The sequence below is a fragment of the Molossus molossus genome, unplaced genomic scaffold (assembly GCF_014108415.1).
Source record: "Molossus molossus isolate mMolMol1 unplaced genomic scaffold, mMolMol1.p scaffold_m16_p_3, whole genome shotgun sequence".
NCBI lineage: Eukaryota > Metazoa > Chordata > Mammalia > Chiroptera > Molossidae > Molossus > Molossus molossus.
In genome coordinates, this window is record NW_023425366.1 from 59,804,369 (window position 1) to 59,829,201 (window position 24,833).

Genomic DNA, 24,833 nt, shown 5'->3' on the forward strand with positions numbered 1-24,833 from the left:
TATGCACAGTTTGAATAATCTAAAAACATTAAGCTATGTTTCTTTGAAACATGTTTTCTAATTTACATCCCCACCAGCTATGCATGCCAAGTCAGACATTTTTCAGAGATCTAGCTCAACTCCACACTAATTCTAAAATAAATTATTATGAGGAAATAAAAATGACATTTAACATTAAATATTTATTAATGCTTGATGTTACTTTTAAGATTACTTTAATATAAGGTGGAAAATAGAATTTCAAAAGGAAAGAAGAAGAACAAGGAAAAGAAACTGAGTTTCAGCAAAGAAAGCAAGTTGAGCAATTAAAAATAAATCTTTCATGATTTACTCCTACAGGCAAGAAAAATAATATTTATTCATCCTGCTTACTCCAAAGTAATTTGAGTTATTTAAATTATTGCCCTGGCTGGTTTGGTTCAGCGGTTAGAGCATCGGCCTGCAGACCAGGGAGTCCTGGGTTCGATTCCAGCCAAGGGCACGTACCTCTGTTGAGGTTTGTCCCCAGCTCTGGTAGGGGTCGGGGGTATGCGGGTGGCAACCAATAGATGTGTCTCTGTCACATCGATGTTTCTCTCACACTCTCTCTCTCTCCCTTCCTCCCTGCCTCCCACTTTGTCTGAAGATAAATGTAAAAATATCCTCAGGTGAGGATTTAAAAAAAAAATTAAAGTATTATAACCACTGATGACAAATCAGGAGCTTATTATATCCTTTCATAAGTAAAACTTCTCAGGAGCAGGAAGTGCATATGAAAGGAGACCAAGTTATCCATGTCACAGTGTACAGCTTTGTTATGCATGGAGAGGGTCCTATACTCACTTCATGGGTGTTGGGAGTTCCGCCCTACACAGTCTAGACCAGGAAATCTGTTCTCCACTCTGGCTGGAAAATCAGGATATATTCAGTTCTAGTGGGCACTGAAACTCAAGTGGAGTTATAATGTCAAAAAGAAATTTGCACACTATTCAAACTAGTACTTTACTTTTAAAATGAGAGTCAGTATCTTTAAACACACTGGTACTTATTAGCAGAATCCCAGATTAGAAAGTTTAAGATTTCAGAAATTCAACTATTCCTCCAAAATAAAAACAGTTTCATTTGCAAAGTAGGGCATCATTACCTAAAGATAACAGCATCTGCAGAAATACTTACTTAGCAACTAAATCACAAGGTCTTCCTCAGAGCTTCCTTTAGGCTAGAAATAGTCCCTACTTAGCCAGCTGGCCTAAAAAATTAGCAACAAACATAAAAACCAAAAGAATTGCAGAGCTCATTCTATACCCTATTCTACTTGGAAGAGTATCTAAAGCACTTTTTTTGAGGCTGGGGGTTATATACCTAATGGAGGTAATGCCTGGATCTTTTCCTTTCAGGCATGGTTTCATACCCAGAAATACCTCCCTTTCTGACTAATAAAATGTGCAACTTTTTATTCAGTTGTTTCTTAAATTTAAGGTTGTTACTATTTGCAAAGGCTATAACAGCCATGACTTATTCTGTGGTCTCAGATCTGCCACCAGTGAGCCCAGGCAGAACACAGACCCTGGATGTGTCTGTACCTCCCATGACTGCAGTGTCTGGGTGCATGGCATTACTGAGTAATGCTGATTTCCAGGTGGCCTAAGGAGTCTTGGAGAAGGATACCTTCAGTGGCCTGGTTTGAAAAACACATTTTAGAAGTTCCCATTGCTACTATCCTAATTTTGTCATACTGTTTTTATAATTTATTTTATTTGCCAGGAAAATAAATGTTTCCATATAAATGCTGTACTGATTATAAAGAAAAAATAAGTTTGTCATATTAATTTCTCTAACTTACAAGTGTATTTTAAATTCACACTGAGCACATGAAAAGAAAGAGACAATTGTTTTACAATATATTATCCATTAAAAAATAATGTTAGTTCTTATTTATTTTGACCTAAATATAGAGGCAGAAAGACTCATCAAACAGAGCTTACTTGAATCATTCATATGATCATATTTTCATGAAGCACTCATGATATGAAAGATATCATATGTATTATAGAGGTATATACTTAAAACCTGTATAATTTCATTAATCAATGTCACCCCAATGGATTCAATAAAAAAAGAAAGATATCATCATAAATGCTGAGAAAATAGAAAGACCTATGACATAAAAATCCTGCGGTCTGGTCTGAGTAAAGCTAACAAATACACACTTAAAATTCAGTGCAGGTCAGTATATACCACATCCCCTGCACATCTGCCACCGGTTTTATTATGGGTCATAAGCTGAGACTGCTTTATAGATGTCTAAATGGTTGAACAAAATTCAAAAGACTCATATATCATGACACTTGAAAAGTGTTTGAATATAAAATTTTAGTGTCCAAAACTTCTATTGAAGCATAACTTCCTTAACATTTTGTCTGTATCTGCTTGTATGATACAACAGCAGCGCAGAAATGTTGCTACAAAGACTGTATGGTCTGGCCATTTTGGCTTAGTGGATTGAGCATCACCCCATGGACTGAGAGGTCCCGATTCCATTCCTGGTCAGGGCACATGCCCAGGTTGTGGGCTCTATCCCCAGTGAGGGGCATGCAGGAGGTGGCCAATTGATGTTCTTTCTCACATTGATATTTCTATCTCTCTCTCTCTCTAAAAAGAAAATTAATAAAAACATACTTTAAAAAAAAAAACAGACTGTATGGCCCAAAAAGGCTTAAATAGTTATTATCTGGCTCTTCCCAGAAAAAAACAAATCAATCAATCTCTGGCCTAGAGGAGCAAGCAAAGTTTTATGATTGATCTGTGTTTTAAATCAAGTTGTTTTTTTTTAAAACTTTATTGTTGAGAGTATTACAGGTATCCCCCCTTTTCTCCCCCCATTGCTCCCCTATACCTGGTTCCCACCCAATCCCAGGCCTTCCCCATCTTGTTGTCTATTTCTATGGGCAATGCATATATGCATATAAATTCTTTGGTTAATCTCTTCTCAACCTGCCCCACCACCCCACCCTGACCCCTTCCCTCTGATATTCATCATTCTGTTCCATGTTTCCATGCCTCTGGTTCTATTTTATTCTTTTATTTATTTAATTCTTTTTTATTGATTGATTTTTAGAGAGAGAGGAAGAGAAGAGAGAGATAGACACATCGATGAGAGAGACCATCCATTGGCCACCTCCTGCATGCTCCCCACTGGGGACTGGGCCCACAACCCGGGCATGTGCCCCACCTGGGAATCAAACCAGCAACCTCTTGGTACATGGGTTGGCGCTCAACCACTGGCCAGGCTGGTTCTATTTTATTTATCAGTTTATTTTGTTCATTAATTACACATATAAGTGAGATCATGTGATATTTGTCTTTCTGTAACTGGCTTATTTTGCTTAGCTAATACTCTCCAAGTCCCTCCATGCTGTCTTAAAGGGTAAACAATCTTGAAGAATAAAGTCAAATTTGTACTGGTAAATGGTAAGAAGGGTGTGTTTTTTTTTTTTTTTTTCCAGGAATGGATAACCAAAGCCTAACAGTGGGAGGAGCCACGGCTGGCGCAGCAGCGGAACCGCATGTCCTTGCTGTTATGAGGGAGCGCCCATGGAAAAAGTAAGAGAACATCCACTGAAAAGACATGTCTGGTGTGGTTTGAGGAGGGTGTAGAGGGAAGAAGTGCTTCTCCCCACCCCTGCCCCCAAAACCACTTCCTTTTCTGTGAGAAATAAAAACCAATTAAGGTGTTTTATTAACCAAAGGGTGACATATTCAAAGGAAAGTTTGCAAACAACTAATTTGGTAATGATATTAGGATGAATTGGAGGTTGGTGGGAAGAGGATGAAAAGATAATAGAGAATGAAAACAAAGATTTAGATAGAAGACCCTTAAATAGTTCTATCAGTAAAGAAGGAAGATAGACAGTCATGTGGCTGCCTCATTGATGTCTGTATATCCGGAAATCCACAAAGAGAACACACTTAGTATAACCTGCTTGGATAAAAGCAGACATGGATAGCCCTGGCCGGTTTGGTTCAGCAGTTAGAGCATTGGCCCACAGACCAGAGAGTCTCGGATTTGGTTCCTGCTAAGGGCATGCACCTCAGTTGCAATTTGTCCCCAGCCCTGGTTGGGGTTGTGTGGGTGACAGCCAGTCAATGTGTCTCTCTCACATCAATGTTTCTCTCTCTCTTCCTCCCTCTCTCCCTCCCACTCTATCTGAAGATGAATACAAAATGTCCTCTGGTGAGGGAATAAATAAATAAAAGCACACATGGATAAAAGGAAAGAAGGAGAGAGGAAGGGAGAAAAAGAGGGAGGGAGGATAAAATCATAGATTGTTTGTCAACTGACTGAACAAAGTAAAGAACAAATATATAAACCAAGTTTAACTTGAGCTTTAGCTATGCAGCGTTTTAGGCAACAAAGAGGCATTCACAAGAAAATATCTAGCAGCAGTTGGAAATGTGAGATGCTAGCTCTGGAGCAGGATCAGAATGGAGATAAAGATCAGAAGCATCCATCTACCTGCAAAGATCAGCCAGTGTGTCTGACAGTCCCAACAAGCTTCCCATGAATAATTGGTAGGAGCTTATTATGTTTATATTTATTTTAGGATGAGTATGAAACTCTAAACCTTCAAGAGAAAGTTGTAAAATCAGGATCTGTCACTGTGTCTAGCAATTCGCAAGGTCTACTAAAGGGAACCCTATTAACATAGCAATCATTGGCCTCAGAGATTTTACACCCCCGTGATTGTCATGGTTGCCATCAACCAGAGAGAGGGAAAGACAGAGCAAGAGAGAGAGATATCAAGGCACCATTCTGTTATTTGTAAACAGATGTTTTACTCTTGAATATTATGATGCAGACTAGGTAAATAGTAGAAAATACTGGTTTCATTTTTTCCCTCACCCAGATATCTCTTAAGTAGAGTCTTGGGATTGAGTTTTTTTTAAGTGTGCTTATAAATATTCTGTACATATTTGCAAAAAAAAAAAAAAAAAGCCCTGAAACACTTTTCTGATCATACCCATACCCATTTCCAGCAATTACCATTTAAATTTTGTTTTAACAACGAAATGACTCTAGAAACATAGAAAGGGGCATATAACAATTTCATGGTGTGACACACTTTCTATGAACTGCACTGAAGCCAGAGGGTTGTAACAAATACAGTCATTTTTTATCTACAGCAAACTTACTCAAAGACATACATATATATCTACAGAAACCCATAGGCAGGCAGTTCCCCATTTCCTGATGAACTTTGGCCTTTCTTGAAATATATGCTTAGACGTGGCATCTAGCAAAGGATCTCTGTGTTTTATAAGCAGCATTATCAGAACTATGGCATGCAGGGAATGAAAAATATCTCCACTAGGGATTTATGTTCATTAAGAACTCAGAAAATACAGAATCTGCACCTGCTACAAGATAATATTAGGCTTACAAAGCAAAACAAAGATTTCAACACAGAGCTAAAGATATTTACACTAGTTGGGATATATACTGAACTGAGTCATGAGAAAATTAAAACAGAAATGACTACTTATGAATGCACCCAAAGTCCAGAATATTAAGACACTGTTAAATACAAAAAATTTAAACTTATGCCTGAAAACAATAGAAAAGATACTAAAGATCAGATTACAAAGGAAGGAAGGGTGGAACGGGCCCTGCCAGTTCTTACTATTCATTCTACCCACATACACATCTTACACTAAGTTTTCTATTTTTAATTGAGGTAGAAATGCCTCAGATTCTACACTCCTGTTATGAATAACACTGAGACCCTCAAGGATGGCAACAGGAACCTAAAATGGTTTTCTAGTTCTTTATCCACAGCATGTTATGCATGATATTGTCCTTGCTGTCCCCACATAATAACATGGCCCTTTCCACGTCCTTCCTGTAACTGAGGGCCCTCCTGTCAGCTTTATGACTGTGACAATGAAATGAATAGGAGTCCTCAAAGCTGCCTGGTAAAGCTCATAGGTCATGGTAGGAACTAAGCTGTGTGTATGTTCCTGCTCCAGTGCTCTTACTATTTCCAATAAAAATACCTTGAATTCAAATAGTAGCTTTCCTCCGAGGAGCACAACATGTTTTCTTATATATACCTTTTTTTCTCAATCAAGGGATGTTTTTATTGATTTGAGAGAGAGAGAGAAACATCACTGTGAGAGAGAAACATCGATCAGTTACCTCCCATACTGACCTGACTGGGGACTGAACCCACAATCTAGATATGTGTCCTGACCGGGAATCAAACCTGCAACACTTTGGTGCATGAGACGATGCTCCAACAAAGCCACATTAGACAGGGCTCGTAGATATAGCTTTATTCAGTCTTATTACTTCCCTATAAACAAGGAAAAGTAAGAATTTGTTGATTCATTTGAGATGGAGGAACTGAGACAGTAAGTAATGAATGATCAAACATGATGCCAGAATATGCATGATCTTTTAACCTTGAGTTTCTCATTCAAAATCCTATCCTCTATATGCTATACTATAATTATACAAAATATATCTCTGACAGGTGGTGGCTTTTTCTTGGTTAACTTGGAAAAGGCCTAAAGAATTAAAGGTGATTCCTGATTCCAAGTTTGAATACAAATAATCTTTACTGAGAAATAACAAGCCAAATAGTTTAAATGTTGTCATTATAATGTCAAACTGTCTAGTGTAACAAATAATATTTGGCTGTATAAAGATGAAATATTTAAGTCTTGGTGCTCTCCTGTGTCTAGTAACTTTCAGTTTTTCAATATTAACAACTAAGGTGTCAACTTAAAATGAGTAAGGGAAGATTTCAGCTTCTCTTAAACCCTGAGGAAGTTCTTAAGAGCAAACAGAAAATGTGGAGTCATAGTACTTGTCAACGTGCTATTTCATGGGTCAAAAAATACTTCTTAGACGTGATAATTGAAGAACCAAAGCAGACTACAGACGTCAAAGTGTCAAAACAGAAAGAAGAAGGGACAAGAAGTGCAGCACAGAAAAGGGAAGGGGCTGGTGGCTCCTTACAGAAAGCACTGGAAGTCAGAGGAAGGGCAGAGGGTGATGATTCAGACATATTAAATGAACAGAACACATTGCATGTGGAAATACGCACAAAGGTTTGTTGAAAAAGAAAAGCCTGTGACCAGTGTGCTTCAGATCCAAGGAGATCATTTATAGGAAATCTCTGACCAAGACTAATTTAGTATATGATTACTATGTGACAGGCACTGTGTTAAGTACTTTCCACACATGACCTCATTTGACTCTTACTAGTCTCAACGTAGGTGTTATTTTGCCCAGTTTACAGATGAGAAATTGGTTTATGAGATATTATTCCACTTGCCACAGGTCCCACTTCTGTTAATTGATCAAGTCAGAATAAGAGTCTAGAATGACCTGCCTCCCCAGCTTGCTCTTAACCACTCTGCCATGCTGACTGATTTTGAGAAAAAAAGATGAAACCTATGAGAAAAACTCACAAGGATCTTTTCTCAGGGATTTTATCTCTCACACCAGTTCCTCTATGCTTCTCTTTTTCTCTTGAACTAGAATACTCCCCCCTTTACCAAGGGAGGGGTGGGTCAGAGAAGCATTCACATATTTTACCTATTACTCATGTCTCACAAGAACCCGAAAGGCAACTCTGTCGTGCAGTCATGAGCAGAGGCGTAATTAAGAATTTCTAGTACCCAGTGAGCTCTAAGATATATACTTCACCCCTGTCCACTTTTCTTTATACCAACTTTAGAATTAAATATTATCATACACACACGCAAGTACACACACACACACACACACACACACGTGTGTTCCAAACCCCAGTAAGTCAAGAACAGCCACAGTACCCATCGTGTACAGACCTATATAGTAAAAGCTGTAGTCACCTCTGCACCCTATTTGGTTTTTTTCCTGCTGGATTCAGCTGTTCCCACCCTAGCACTAACATCATTTTGCCATCAGTCAAGAGAAATAACAGAATTACATGCTGTCATCAAAAGGTGCCTCTAACAGTCAAATCTGTAACAACCTCTAAATTAAGTACTGCATACAAAGTCAATCTCAGCCTTGCTTTATTCCCTTATATCATCTCCCATTCTTCTCTTCTCACACCCCATGCTCCCATCATCCACATGGAATTATTTTCTAATCTAGACACACACCTTGCTCTTTCATGATTCTGAGTCTTTGAAAATGCTGTTCTTTTCCCTGGTTGTTTTTTCCTCTCTGAGTCAACTGACAAATTTGTCATCCTTCAAGATCTACCTCAAAAGCCCTCTCCTCTATAAGTCCTCTATTTTCTGTATTTCTTTCCACTTCTGTGCTCTAGTGGAACTTTAGAATGCCTCTATTCTGATGCCCATTATTTTATACATGGAATTTGTTCACATCTGTAATTTGTTCTCCCCAGTGAATCTGTGAATCCCAGCACCTAGAACAGTGCCCAATGTGTAGTAAACATAGACAGTGACTAGACGGTCTAAGAGTGAATGAAGGAATGAGCGTAAGAGCCTATGCTTTTCCTTAAATGCCTTAAATTCTACTTTACACTTACAAGTTTATGCAAGTACTTTGGTGTTACTGACATAATGGTTCTCCATGCATTGAAATAAAGGCTGTAAATGTTGATATTTTTCCAATAGAAAAAAATTCTACTTGAAGTTAGTGGGACTATAGATTGGCAAGCTCACAGGACTCAACTCAAGAACCACAAAAAGGTGGAAGAATAGGAAGGTAGTGAATAAGGGCAGCATCTGAACTGGGTAGCTGTTATCATCTAAGATACCAACAATAACTCTGATTTACATTTGTTGCTTCAACTCTAGGAGTAGTCTTGATTCCTTGGCCAATTTTCCCCACAGGTGACAGTGCTTGGCTTTCTGGCCCTGGACAATAGCAAGCCTTGTGCTGAGTCATTTGTTGCAGTTCTCTCTGGCATTATTCCTGTACAGAGAATGGATTTCCTCTTCCTATTCATCAGCATTGTTTTCTTGATAAATTCTGCAGCTACTGTCGTTACAGTGTCTAAATAACCCTTTGCCCTTAGAAATAACATAGAGTGGGTAATGAAAATTTTGTCTAAAATGTTTTCATGTTACTTTTCTCTGATTTATTCTCAAAATATTATATTAGAAGAATAGAAGAACAAATAAGAATAATGGGGTAAAAAAAGAAAAGAAAAGAAAAGAAATATGCTTTCCAGAGCCAGAACATATAAAGTATAAACTACTGTGTTAATTTCACAACAGAGACTTCCAAGATTTTTTTTTTTTAATCCTCACCCAAGGACATTTTTCCATTGATTTTTGGGTAGACTGGAAGGAAGGAGGGAGAAAGAGAGAGAGAAACATTAATGTGAGAGAGACATATCAATTAGTTACCTCCCGCACAACCCTGACCAGGGCCAATGATTGAACCCACAACCAAGGTACATGCCCTTGACTGGGAATCGAACCCATGACTCTTTGGTCCAAGGGCCAACCCTGAAACCAGTGAGCCAAAATGACCAGGGCAACTTCCAACATTTTTAAGTGAGCAGAATTTACAGGCGGAAAATAGAGTAATAGAAAAATCTCACTAGGCTATTTCAGTAATTTATCCAACCAGCATATGCCTGTGTGACAAAGTCAGGTAACAGAATCTTAACTGGTAGCCATTCATAATCTACAGGAAAGTATCTAATTATAATGCAAAGTGATAAGAGGGAGGATAGAGATAATCTGTGTAATGGATATAAATCTCACATTACATATTTACATGCACAATAAATATATTTATTATATTTTATAATTATTCTTTTTTATAGTTCTATATATTTTTTTCAGTTACAGTTTACATTCAATATTATTTTGTATTAATTTCAGGTGTACTGCATAGTTTTTAGACAATACTTATTCTTGATTATTTTTTACACCAAATTGCCAATCTTCCAGGCCAGTAAAAAATTTGACTGGTAATTCTTAGTTCTTTCTGCCCTATCCTTTTGCCAGATATTTGTAATTTGGGAGGAATGTAGGGTAAAGGACTTGCCCTCCGGATGGTGTTCATTGCTTACCCGGTCTGCAGTACTCCTCAGGCTCAGGGGTCTTGGACCACTTCTGTGTCCTGGAAGAGAAACAGACTCCCTCAGGCTGCAGGTGCCTTTCACTGCTGAAATTCTCTAGGCAGCTTGACTTGAAGGCATAGCTGCAGAGAGGCAGAATTGTGCATTGTTTAAGAAAGCTGACTTTGGCATCACTTGGACTTGTATCCTTGGCATGCCATATCAGTGTGACCTCAGGCAAAATTTTTTCAATTTCCTAAGCTTCAGATTTTCATCTGCAGAGCAGAGCTATATATGTTATCTACCTCAGCAAGTTGTTGGGAGGGCAAAATAAGGTAATTTAATATAAAGTGCTTAGTACAATACTTGGTACATAGTACATGTTCAGTAACAGCTGATCATGATCATTGCTATTCTGTTATTGTTTATTATTATTGACACCATCATGCTCAGGACACCACTAGGAGTACTAGCTCTTTTCTGTTCCTAGTACCCATAGGTCTCTTTGTCTTCCTCCCTTCCCCAGGTCAGGAAAACCTTTTTAATCTGTGAGAGAGGTCCTGTGTTATACACCACTTTCCCCTAGCCTCTCCACATCCAATTGCACACTATTTTATCTTAATATTTTTCTTATAGTCATCTATCAAAATTTCCTCAATGTGGGGTGCTTGTTTTGGGAGAAGGGGAATATGTTTACCCCAAAATTACCCTGGGCAAAGAATACCAGGGAGGGAAAATACAGAAAAGGGAAAAAGCATTAATTGTATCTCGAAACATTATTTAGCCACATGGATGAAAACTAGTATGAGAATGTTACAAAGGAAAAAAAAAACCAAACAACTCTCTGTGGGGAAAGCAGAGAAAGGCAAAGGTGATCAAAAAGTGCACCCTAAAAGATGACTGCATGTTCTGTATGGCAAAGAAGGGTGGGAAGGTATTATTACCTCACTCTTCTGAAGGCTCTGGATGGGAAGGGACTCGTTCTGTTTTGTCCTCCAATGTATATCTAGTATTGCTGGGTGCATGGCATATGATAAGCATTTAACAAATTTTTCTGGATAAATAAAATATATTTCTGTAAGAAGAAATAGCATGCACAAAGCCATGATCCTTAAAGTTTATATATTTTAAAGAGGTAACAGGTAGATCAAAGCACAGCTTTAGACAGTGAGGGGAGAAAATAATAGAAATAAAACATGCCATATAACTAACCAGGATGAACTCATTGGTCTTACTAAAAAGTTTAAATTTTTCCTATAATGGAGGTATTGATTTAAGCAAAGGAGTGACCAAATCAGTTATAAATGATGAGGATATGAAGCAAGGCTACAAACAAAAGACAGTAGTTTGATAATTAGACAAAGTCTGCAGTGGTCCAGAAAAGGAGATCAAAATATTGCACATAATTTTCTGCTTCTCTGTAATAGAATTGTATATTTCACCCTTGCCACAGCTTTGTGGAGAGGAAGGCTAGGTGAACTTCCCCTTGACTTTGGACATGGTCATGTCTTTCTTTGCCTGAAAGAATCTTAGTGGCCATGGTACAAGCATTAGCTTGAAACGTGCTTGTACACTTTAGGTAGGCTTTTGAGCTCTAGGGATCTTCCATGAGAAGAAGCTGCCCCAGTAGCCACTGAAATCCAGCCTGGGCCTCGGACTGAGACACATATAGCAGGCCTGAACCCAACACACAGCCTGAAGATCAGAGTCCAGTCTCTAGAGTTCAGCCTTACCCGAAGACACTCATGAAAATACAATGTTTTAAGATGGCCATTGAATTTTAGAGTAGTTTCTTATAGGGTACTCTGGATTCTAAAACTGACAGTTATTAAAAACGTGTTGGCCTCCCCTTCACACTGCTTTCTCTGCTTTTGACAACCCCTATAATATCCCTGAAGTGCTACTTTCAAAGCGATCAGAAACTCTTTGAGGAAACCTGTTACTTTGTTTACACACACACACACACACACACACACACACACACACACACACAGAAGGGGACCGACTCATTGTTTGGAAGAAAATCCTGAACTCAGTGAAAAAATTCCAATGCAAATGCTTCAAAATGGAAAGTTAAGGTTTAATAATGTAAATTAGGGAAATTTTTAGATGAGCTTTCACAGATGTGTTTTTAGACTTTTTTCCCACGAACTGGGTTTGAACCATACTGTAGGTATCAGTGACTGCATATTTATAGAGTTGCTTTTCTCATTCTATGAGTATTTAAAATTTAAAGCAAGGACAGAGAGAATGGTAAGAAGGTCTTAGAGGCACAATTCTCTTCCACTTTATACTGCTAAAAAAAATTACTGGCTCATCCTAGATAAGCCCCAATATGAGTCACAATATGAGGATTTAGAGCCTTAGATTGATGTGAATAACATCTTCATTTTGGGCTGAGGAATTTGGGCAGGGCTGAGTCATGGAAAATCTGGGACATTCCCAGCAAGATGTCAGTCAGCCTACGCTGGACCAATAACAGATCTAAGTCTTTGTCTACTCTAAAAGCAGCCACTTTTAGCCCTGACCAGGTGGCTCAGTTGGTTGGAGCGTCCGTCGTCCCAGGAGGCAACCGATTGATACCTCTCTCTCTCTCTTCCTTCCCTTCTGTCTAAAATTAATAAAAATGTATCCTCAGGAGAGGTTTAAAATAAATAAGCCACTTTTATAGTCATGGTAACTCACTGTATTTGTTGTATTTTCTTTCTAAAGACTAGTTAACATTTTAACCTGGTCTCTGTTATGACGTGGGGAGTTAGGAGGGGTCTATCTCAGTTTTCAGATGGGGAAGAGCAAGGGTTAGCTTGCATGAAATCAGAAAGGCAGCACTGATAGCAATCATTTGGGGAGGACAAGAGAGCTGAGCCCATATGTTTAGTGGTCTCATGAGCAGGGCCAACTGCAGAGGCAGTGGTCTGATGAGGAGGCCACCTGCTCCTGAGCAGATGTGAGGCAGGACCCAGGAAAACTCTCAGAAGTAAAGAAGACCTATTTCCAGGGCCTAGAATAGCAGAAGCTCAAACTGTAATAGGTGGGGAATGAAAAGAAAGCATGATCTTATTTTATGGTCACTAGCTGGTAAAATCTGGAATGTTGGATAGCAGCAATTACTCAGTTTACCACTAAATAATATTTTTCTAATTTATAAAAGACTTTTTTCTTAAAATGTAAAATGAACCAATCCTATAAAAAATTAAGAGCATAATTCAAAATGTAAATTTTCAAATATAAATACATTTTTCACTTTAAAAAATTCTATCTTTGTATACAATAACTAACTTTTATGACAAGTAATCACTAACATGGATATACGGAAAGAATGTAGATGGTTGGGGTTTTTTGGAGGCCATTAGTAAGAAGTTATCTAAAATAAGATGCTTTTATGGATGCCAAGAACATATTAATGAGAGAGAAGAAATCATATTCTTGGCTTTTTAAAGTCGCATTTGGCTTCTCTCTTTAAAGACTACTCTCCTGAAATTAAAGTATTAATGTTTGAAAAAAAAAATGTATACTTTCAAAAATGCAGAACACCATTTTGCTTGGTTAATTATTTATAACAACTTAAAACAGTTTGGTTTCCATAGCCAAGTTAATTTAAGAACCAGATTGAGAACAAAACAAGCTTTTTCTTCTTGTCCTAAAAAAAGAACATATGTCTTGTGCTTTCCAATGAAGTCAAGTTTTAATTGATAATATTTAATAGTATTTGAAACACTTAGATTTAAAAACTGCTTTTTAACAAAACACTTGACATTTTACTTATTCACTTATAAGATTTAAAAAATAGAAAACCTAAGTAGATTCATTTTTGTGTGTGTGGTCCTTTTACTTTGCTTGAATTCTTACATAAGTAAGGAACAGGTTCAGCATAATGTATGACAAGGAAAGAGGATCCCTTTTTATGAAGCCTTTATGAGTAAAGTCATTTATTCGGCACTCAGGCCATTGTACTTTTCTGTAGCTTCTTTGTGTGTATTTGTATATTCAGGACTATCATAAATATTTTACATAAGAGAATTTTTTGGCAGTATATAAAATAAAAAATCCTAATTTCAGTAGAGTAATTAATCTAATTTTCTGACCCACATCCCTGTTGTTCAAAGAAGAGACAATACAGACTTCATAAAAAACCATTGAAGTTTTTTTAATGTGCTCTGAAATATATTTTTAAAATATGTGTTACTGATTGATTTTTAGAGAGAGAGGAAGGGAGAAAGAGTTAGAAACATCAACTGGCTGCCTCCTCAAGCCTGCAACCCACAAATGTGCCCTGAATGGGAATTGCACTGGGACCTCTCAGTCCGTGGGATGACGCTCAATCTACTGAGCCACACCAGCCGGGCATTAAATGTGCTTTTAAATCATTCTCTAAGTTATCCAAGCCTTCAACATGTCTAAAATGAGACTCTCTTATGTGAAGGGGCAAATGGAGATACTTTGGCGGGGGGGGGGTTATTTATTTTATTAAATTTATTAGGATGACATTAGTTAATAAGATTATAGGTTTCAGGGGTATATTTCTATGATACACAATCTGTATATTGCATTGTGTGTCCACCACCCAAAGTCAAATCATCTTCCCATCACCATATATTTGGACCCCTTACCCATAACTAAACCCCACTCCCTTTCTTCTGGTAACCATCATATTGTTGTTATCTGTGTCATGGAGATATTTTGCTTCTCATAAAATGGAAAAACAACTGTTCATTTGAATTTTAAATATTTAAGATCTTAATACATTGCCTCTTGAGGATCAGTATTACACTCTTCCTTTTATTCACATTACAGTCTAGACTACTGCTTAATTAATATTTATTTATTTATTTATTTATTTATTTATTTGTACAACTTATGAACCCGTGCCTGATTAGCAGTGGACATTTTCAGGGCCCTTTCCGAACTATAAGCAACAGGACGTGGGGGGCATAATTCTCCAAGAGTGCCAACACTCTTCTAGCAAGAGGCAAAATTGAGCACTTATATGCACAATTTTTAAAAAGTAGTATTTCAAATTTATTATTTGGTCTTCAAAAACTTCATAAGAACTAAATATTCCTACTAGTACAGAATTTATAAAAATCTTTCTTATTGCTTCCTAAAAATATATCTTTTCAAAGCACAATGGTATCATCATAAATAGAAACAGATGGGGAGGAATATCAGCAATTGCCAGCCAAAAGAACTCAAGTGCATAAAAATGAAGTGTGTTAAGACTTTTCTATTATTAATGAAATGGAATGTCATGAGGAAATGCAAGGAGACAAGAATAATAGCAAAGCCATTAATTAAATAGTGACTTAAAAGCAAGAGTTCTCTGGTACATGACACCTCCCTACTAAAGTATATTCAGTGGGGAGTGATGAAATAGTACTATTGCTTCAAAAAAGTAGACTCAACATACAGAAATGATACTTCAATATTCAGATTTTAAGATGATTGACATCACGTACTTATTGCAGTTATTTTAACAGCTTGTACACCAAAAAAGTCACATGCCTTCCTTGGCTGCACACCTGTAAGGCTCTCTATGATGTACATTTTCCTTACACCAAAAGAAAAATCAAACCTGCAGTTTATCATGTCTGAACTTGCTAAGCTAAAGATGAATTTCACAACTGTGATAACATAAAAATATTAATACTAAAAAAGAAGTCTCAGAATGTAAGAGGGGTTAATTCACACATATCCCTCACCACCAAAAAACACCAATGACCATCCACAGTTTTGGCTCCCATCTCTATAATGCCCTTGAAATTGTTCCTGTAACAGCCACTTTAAAAAGCTTGCAATAAAGATAAAGTAGTTCTTCCAATATCTTTGTAACAGAAGGGGCAAGAGACTTTATTTTTAATTAAGTTCATTTTCACAGTTCATCAACCTTCATTTAAGTACCTTTAGAAAAATATGGGTCTTATTCATTTATGATTCCTCAGCACCTAATTATCATAACATCTATTATTTAGTTCTCATAAAAGCTTATTAAATAGAATAACAAATTTTAAAAATACAATGTCTAGGATATTTGTATCTACATATTTATTTATAATGTAAGGATTACACAGTAGCAAGCACTAGATAAATGATCTACCAGAATTGTGAGTCAAGTGACCAAAAGTAACAATGTGTAATTTATTTTATTCCCTAACACTTAGAGTCTATGTTTACAAATAGAGTAAACACTAAATGCACCATAAGAATGAAGGAAAATAAAAGATCAGTGAATTATGTTTTTTTGGAATCCTTTAATACTTATTCCTGAAAGTTTGAGACTATGTTCCTAAGAAGTTTGGCAAGGTTTTTGTAGCTAATATGTGCAGAATAAAATTATTTATTTGCAATGGACTATATCATCTTTAAATAATAATAGCAAATGGGTTTTTTTTGACAACTTGTCAAGAGACACAAAACTTTTGAGAGTCCCAGAATAGGAGTAGTTACTGTTGGGGTAAAATAAGTATGAAAAAAATAAATGCCACAACTCATTGTGACTCATCAACTGATCACTGGTACCTTCATCATAATTAAAATGCCAAAGGTTAAAGACAAAGAGATAATCTTAAAAGCAGCAAAAGAAAAGCAGCTAGTTACCTTCAAGCGTTTTCCCACAAGACTTTCAGTTGATTTCTTAAGAAAAACTTTGCAACCCTGGCCAATTTGGCTCAGCAATTAGAGTGTCGGCCCACAGACCAGAAAGACCCAGGTTTGGTTCCCACTAAGGGTACGTACCTTGGTTGTAGTTTGTCCCTGGCCCCGCATCAATGTTTTCCTCTCTCTCTCTCTCTCTCTCTCTCTCTCTCTCTCTCCTTCCCACTATATCTGAAGATAAATGCAAGAATGTCCTTGGGTGAGGATAAAAAAAAGAGAGAGAGAGAGAGAGAAACTTTGCAGGTCAGAAGCGCATGGCAAGAAATATTCAAGGTAATGAAAAGCAAGGACCTACAACCAAGATTACTCTACTCAGCAAAGCTAACATTTAGAATCAAAGGACAGATAAAGAGCTTCTCAGACAAGAAAAAGCTAAAGGAGTTCATCACCACCAAACCAGTATTATATGAGATGTTAAAGAGTCTTCTTTAAGGAAAAAAGAGAAAAGGAAATAATAAATATGGACAAAAAAAATGGCAATAAATACAGATTTAGCAACATTTGAATCTAAAAAACAAAATAAATGAACAAGCAGAACACACAGTCTCATAGATACAGAGAACATTTTGATGCTTGCCAGCCAAGAGAGGGGTTGGGGGTTGGTGAAAAGGGTAAAGGGATTAAAAAGTACAAATTGGTAGTTACAGAATAGTCATGGGGATGTAAAATACGGCATAAGGAATATAGTCAATATTATCCTAATAACTGTGTGATGTCAATGGGTGCATGATTTATTGGAATGATCACTTAGTAAGTTATGTAATATCTAATCACTAGGTTATACTCCTGAAACTAAATATAATAATGTATGTCAACTATAAATGCAAAATAAAATGATTTGAAAATAAAATGAAGTGATAAAAATGTAAGAAAATTAGTACTATTTATGTTCATCTTGAGACATTTTAAAATTTTAGTACAGAAAAAGTTACTGTAAACAAAGGGGGAAATACATGAGAAGGAGAAAAATATTATAATATACATGACAAAGGGTTAATATCCATAAAGGACATAGTGATTAGGCTTGGAAGTTGCCTGGGAAAACAGCATTTCCTACAATATAAATAAATCCACAGGTGCATACTGTTTTTCTCCAGTGCACTAGCTTAGTATATGAATAGAAAACATAAGGTAAAATTATTGTAATACTAGCCAGAGTGTGAAGAATTTGAGAATATACATATCTTTGTGAAGAAACTTTACAAATCAGTAAGAAAAAACAAACACTTCAATAGTAACTAAGTAAAAGGCATAAATAATCAATTCATAGAAGTATAAGTGGACAAGAATATTTTTAAAGTTTATAAAAAGAAGAAAAATATGTCTTATTATGTGAAGAAATTTTTGTTAATTTGTTAATGAATGATATAGATGTTATGGTTTGCTTTATAAAAGAGTTCTTATCTTTTATAGGTAAATATTGAAGCGTTTATGGATGAAATAATAGATCATCTAGATATATTTTCAAATAATTCAAGGCTAGAGGCATAGGGGAAGGTATAGCTAAAACAAGATGGCCATATTTTGGTCATTGTTAATGACATGTGGGTTTTATTATTAAGTTTTTTTACTGTTTTATATGTCCAAAAAAATTCCAGAGTAAGAAGTTTTAAAACTTATATACTAACATCCAAAATTTGTATGAAGTAAGATCAAATATCGATTACACATAAAAAACACAGATGGAAAGATACCAACAATTAACAGTGATTTCACTCATATGTGGACTCTAATAAACAAAATAAACTAACAAGTAAAATATAGATAGACAGAGATAGAGAGCAGGCTGACAGCTGTCAGGGGATGGGGCTGGTGGGGGAGGGGTGGAGGAATTAAACAAAAATGAGAAAAGACTTATAGACACGGCCGGGGGGGGGGAAGTGGAGGAGCTATGGGGGATTAATGGTGATGGATAAAGAACTGACTTGGGGTGGTGAACACACAATACAGTGTACAGATGATGTGTTGTAGAACTGTGCACCTGAAACCTGTATAATTTTGTTAACCAGTGTCATGCCAATAAATTCAATTTTAGAAAATTTTAAGTACATTAAATAGCAGAGATGCATTTAATTCTTATAAAAGTTACTGTAGTGCCAGTATTAATCCACTAACAGGCAAGCTTTCAAAAAAAGAAAACAGTGATTTGCTTGAGGGAAATATTTCTTTTTCTCTCCTATGCTTCCTCATATATCCTAAAATTTTACAATAAATTTAAATTACTTTTATCACCAGTAAAATAGTTTTTTAAAAATGCATTCAATGCAGTCACTTTCATCTTAGAAAACAGGAGTCACCAAAGACGAATGTATTTTTTTCTAGGAGACATTTTCATCCCCCAATATTTTTTTTATGTTTTGTTTTTTCTTCATGCCATCTGGTTTCAATTCAGTAATATCAGGCATATTGTTCCTTGGCTTAGATTTATTTTTTTCTTTCATAATTTATTTTCAATTTAGTCTCTTTTCTTCTTCCTATTTGGTACATCTCAATATTAGGCCTTCACTTTAACCACAATTACACATTATGAACTAAATCCAATATTTTGTCCCATCATACTTTCATCTGAAACCAATGAGAATTCATTTATAATATAAGCTATAAACAACAAAGAGCAAGATCAAAAGTATGCCTTAAGATATTTCAGTTATTCAGGCAGATACCATTGTAATGGGACTTGTAAGTGATGTTAGAGTCTACTAAAGTAAAGTAGAACAGTGCTTTAAATGAATTTTAAAATGGTAGTGAACTATATTTGTCCCTTGCACTTGGGCAGAGGGATGTATATTAAGATCAAAGAGAAAAGTGAGTTTGTAATATAATGTCTGAAGGAACAAGTTGAGCCCCTCTGCCTCCTCCTCCCAAACCTCCCACCCATCAAGTTTGCTGAATATTTGTTTTGTAATGATAGTAAGAGTCTGATATTTATCATCATTATCACAACACTGTACTGAGCATATTCTATGTATAGTCACTGATCATCAATAAATACCTCTACAGGTTTATGTAAGTACCTCTCTATTACAGGAGAAAACTCAGAGAAAGATTGAATATGTAGATCAAAGTCGCAAAGCTTGGATTCAAATACTGTTTCCATCTTATGCCAAAGCTGTGCTCTTCTGATTTCACTAAACATCATTTACAGACAGAGCACGTTACATGGATTGATGGGTAATGAGATGGGAAAATAGTGGGGGCAGGAAAGCATGAGATATAACAAGATTAAAGAGAGAATAAATACTCATTTCAGCTGCGATGGTTATTCTTACTCTATTTCTCAGCAATAAATGTGCATTAACGGAATTTATAACAATGTTTTAAATTTACAAAGTCATCCTTCTTGCCAATTGTCGCATACCAGTGTGTACTGGGATGATTTATGGATTCAGAGGTTATTAAAACTAGAAGGAGCAATGGAATCATCTAATAGAATCCTTTCCTTTTACCAAAAAAAAAAAAATTATTATCATAGAATATTGTGAAGTGCTTCTACATCTAAAGGCTCAATTGCTGTATCTATTTATGATACCAAAAACAGTTGGGTGTGAATTTGATTTTGCTTGAAAATTCTTCCAATAGCATATATACTTTAAGTGTAGTGAATATCACATATATTCGAGTAAATAAGTTACAGAAGGGGCAGGACACTGAACTGGAACTAGAAGTCTGAGGCTTTGGTTTTACTTCAGTTCCTAAGTTGTGTGACTTTGATTATTTTAATCAGAGATTTTCAAGTGGTGTGCCACAAGAATTTTTAAAACATGCAATACCTGACTATTTACTCAGGGGCACTGACCTCTTTCCTCTTAGATTGTCAAATTTTTTTACAAATGACAAACACAACAATCTCCATCTGGTATGAATGAATCAAAATTATACCTTTTTTTTTGGTCCGAATGGCAAAAAAAATTTTTTTTGGTGTGCTGCAGAATTTTAGTTATTAGTTTATGGGTGTCATGAGATGAAAAAGGTTGAAAAATGCTGGCTTAAACTGTCAGATTACTCATAAGTAGACATAATTGGACTGAAATTCCTTTTCTTGGGCTCTGTAAAGAAAAACAACTTTAGAGTTCTAGTATTGAGGATGTAGCCTCTTTGCTAACACACAAGAGGGTGCTATGATTAGACTTGGAAATCTTGGACAAATAACACTGTCTCAAAATATAAGCAAATCCACAAGTACATAGTCTACATCCCCAATGTTCTGGATTAGTAAGTGAATAGAAATTATAAAGGGAATCTACAGCAATACTAGGAAGAGTGAACTGTGTAAGATCCACAGTCTTTTTATATAAATAGACATATTTAACCAAGTTAAGATAAACTTAACCAAACAGAAAAGTTATCAGTAAATAAAAAGCTGACACTCTGGGATCTGAGGCAACTGATGCTCAAGAGAGCCACAAGAAGAGTCAAAAACATTGATTAATATAATAAATTGGTTAAAGTTAAAGAAAATATAGTTATATAATATTTTATATATGTATATATGTATAATCAGAATGTTTTAAAACTTCATGTATTATTTTACCTCCATATTTGATTCTTTTAATTTATAAATAAGGGATTTAACTAATTACTAATATTTTATGTCAACTTTTATCTTTTTATCTAATTCAAGAAAATCTGAAAGTAGCTAAGTAAATAGCTACTCAAACACCTGGCTCACTCGGGAGATTGTGGCATTAGCTATACTTGCAAAGTCTTTGAGAGAATGTCCTTAATATTAAAAATGTGGTGCTAAATACCAAAAAAAAAAAACCCAACAAATAACTCAATTTAAAAATGGGCAAAGGAGCCTGGCCGGTGTGGCTCAGTGGTCGAGTGTCAACTCATGCACCAAGAGTCGCCAGTTTGATTCTCGGTCAGGGCACATGCCCAGGTTGTGGGCCCAATCCTCAGTTTGGGGCATGCAGGAGGCAGCCAATCGATGTTCTTTCTCATCAATGTTTCCCTCTCTCTCTCCCTCTCCCTTTCCCTCTCTATAATCAATAAAGACAAAAAATAAATAAATGGGCAAAGGACCTGAATAGAAACTTCTCCAAAGAGGACATACAGATGGCCAATAGACTTATGAATAAATGCTCAACATCGTTAATCATTAGAGTAATGCAGATTAAAACCACAATGAGATATCAACTCACACATGCCAGAATGACTATCATCAATAAATCAACAAACACAGTGTTGGCAAGGATGTGGAGAAAAGGGAACCTTCATTCACTGTTAGTGGGAATGCAGATTGGTGCAGCCACTGTAAAAAACAGTATGGAGGTTTCTCAAAAAATTTAAAATGGAACTGCCTTATGACTCAGCAATTCCACTTCTGAAAATATATCCAAAGAAACTAAAAAATACTAATTGGAAAAAATATATGCACCTCTGTGTTCTTTGCAGCACTATTTACAATAACCAAGATTTGTAAGGAGACAAATTGCCCATCAGTAGATAAGTGGATAAAAAAGCTGTGGTACCATTACACAATGGAATACTACTCAGCCATATAAAAGAAGGAAATTTTAACTTTTGCAACAGCATTGATGGACCTGGAGGGTATTATGCTAAATGAAATAAGCCAGTCAGAGGAAGACAAATACTATATAATTTCATTTATATGTGGAATCTAATAAACAACAAAATAGAAACAGACTCATAGATACAGAGAGCAGACTGACATCTGTGGGGAGGGAGTGGGGTGGGGGCCTGGGTGAAATAGGTGAAAGGATTAAGAAAAAAAAAAAAAAACCAACCTCATAGACACAGACGTCTGTATGGTAATTACCATAGGAAAGAAGGGTGGGGCAGATAGAAGAGAGTAAAGGAAGGATAATTGGTGATGGAAGGAGACTTGACTTGGAGTGGTGAACATAATACAATATACAGATTATGTATTATAAGATTGTACACTTGAAACTTATTTAGCTAACCAATGTAACCCCAATAAATTCAATAAAATAATGTGATGCCATTCTTGTGGTGGTATCACAAGTGGCAGGCCCCACTAAATTTTGGAAATTTGAATCTGCAAATCTATGACAGTGGTATTATTTCACTACTCCCACTCACAAATTTGGAGACAGTCTTTATACTTGTTCATACATGCTGAATTCTTTGACAAAAATAACATGGATAGTAACACAGCGGACAAAGAAAATATTAGCAATGGCTATGTCTGCTAAGTAGTAACCCAGCTTATTTTGAGAAGAAAAAAATGTTGGCACTATTTTAAGACCCAGTTTCTCCAGAACATTGCATTTTTCCTTCATTTGGCAAACTTGTTCCACTTTAAATACTTCTTCACAGTGTTTTCGTTTGCGTACTTACCAAGCCAAATTCTCAGGAATGTTGTAGAAAAATATAACTAGAAATCATGTGAACTGCTTCTCCACCTTTTCTGATGTGTTACTAATTATTCGCCTGTCTTGCTAAGAAATACTGGAAGTGTTTATTTTTCAGAGTTTGAAATTGGTGTTTAAATTTATCCTAAAGCCAAGCTCTGAAAAATTTCTCATAAAAGGCAAATAAATTTAAAGAACTTAAAATATGGATGTGGGTGCTTGTTTCATACATAAAGCCCTCCCTGTAGTAAGCCTTTCATGTGCCCACTGAGTTTGACAGTCTGGCAGTCCCATGGGTCATCTTGCTATAGTCTCATATACCCATATACACTAAGTTACTTATACCCAAATATAAGAATACATACTAACGAGAACCAACCAGTGTTGGAGACGTCACTGGGACCACAGTAGACATAAGATAGACAGCAAGGAATGAAAGAAGAGGGAGAAATATGGTAGAAGACAGAAATGCAGGTATAATGGAGACCAAAAAAAGGGGGGGGGGGAGTAAGGGTAGCAAAAAGTACAGAAAAGGAATTTAAAATATAACAGAATGGTAGTGAGAAGTACAGTGTCTGTTATCATTTAATACTTTATAAGAGAGTGACTTATTCTCTTATAAAATTGATCTATAGCAGCGGTTCTCAACCTGTGGGTCACGACCCCTTTGGGGGTCGAACAACCCTTTTACAGGGGTCGCCTAAGATCATCGGAAAACACATATTTCCGATGGTCTTAGGAACCGAGACACCGCTCCTATGTCCGTCTCCAGACGGGTCTGCCCACATGCAGATACACCCACATACAACATGAGGAACTGTATTAAAGTGTCACAGCATTAGGAAGGTTGAGAACCACTGATATAGTCTTTCACTGTAAAAGTAACTTATATTAATGATTTATGTGGCATATTTGTAAAATGGAACTTTTGACAGAATATTTTTTGTATCATCACCCCCTCTGAAAGTAAAGAAATAGTCACCTATAAGATTCAAATATTTCTGAGTGTCATTAAAAAATTTTCTATAATTGTGTCTCCTGGTTCAATAGAAAAACATCTCATATTGAGCAACTAATAGCACTCCTTAAAGGCAGTAATAAATAAAATGTTTGTAAACTGAGCCATATATTTAATATATAAGTGAAAGCCTTCTTTTAAAAATATTTCCTTAAAATATAAACTTATTTTGTAAAGTTAATAATTAATCCCTGAATTATATATTTGTTTAATGTTTTTATGCTTATTTATTGCATTTAGTAAGAGTTTGGTAAGCCTGAGTTTTGCTGAAAGACTACATTTTGCATTCATTTTATTTATGGATACATTCCAGAGCTTGTTGGTTTTTAATCGGCTTATGCTACATGTCAGCTCAACTTATATGTTCAATTTTTTTGCATATTGATTAATATATTTAGTCTTCATTCTGTGTTTTATCTTAATGAATATTGTTCAGGGCAATATGAGAACAAACCTTTAATTAAATATAAAAATATCCTAAAGAACTACTTGAAAATATGACTGACAGATGTTCAATAAAATGCCCTGTTTTCCTAATATTTAAAAAGCAATTGGTTGAAAAGAGAAAAATGTACTTCTTATCCCTTTTGTGCTGTAACTGGTAGCATTTTAATTGCATAAGGTTTTGTTCATATTCTTTCATAGTTGTGTTTGCATAGATGTTCACTCTAAAATTGAAAACTGGGAATACATATTACCCTTCTGCCTAGAAGATCCATTATGTCACAAGCCTCTTCAGATCATTTCTTGTTAAAATCTTAGATGAATAAAATATAAAAGCTTTTAATTATGTTGCTTATCAAAACATAT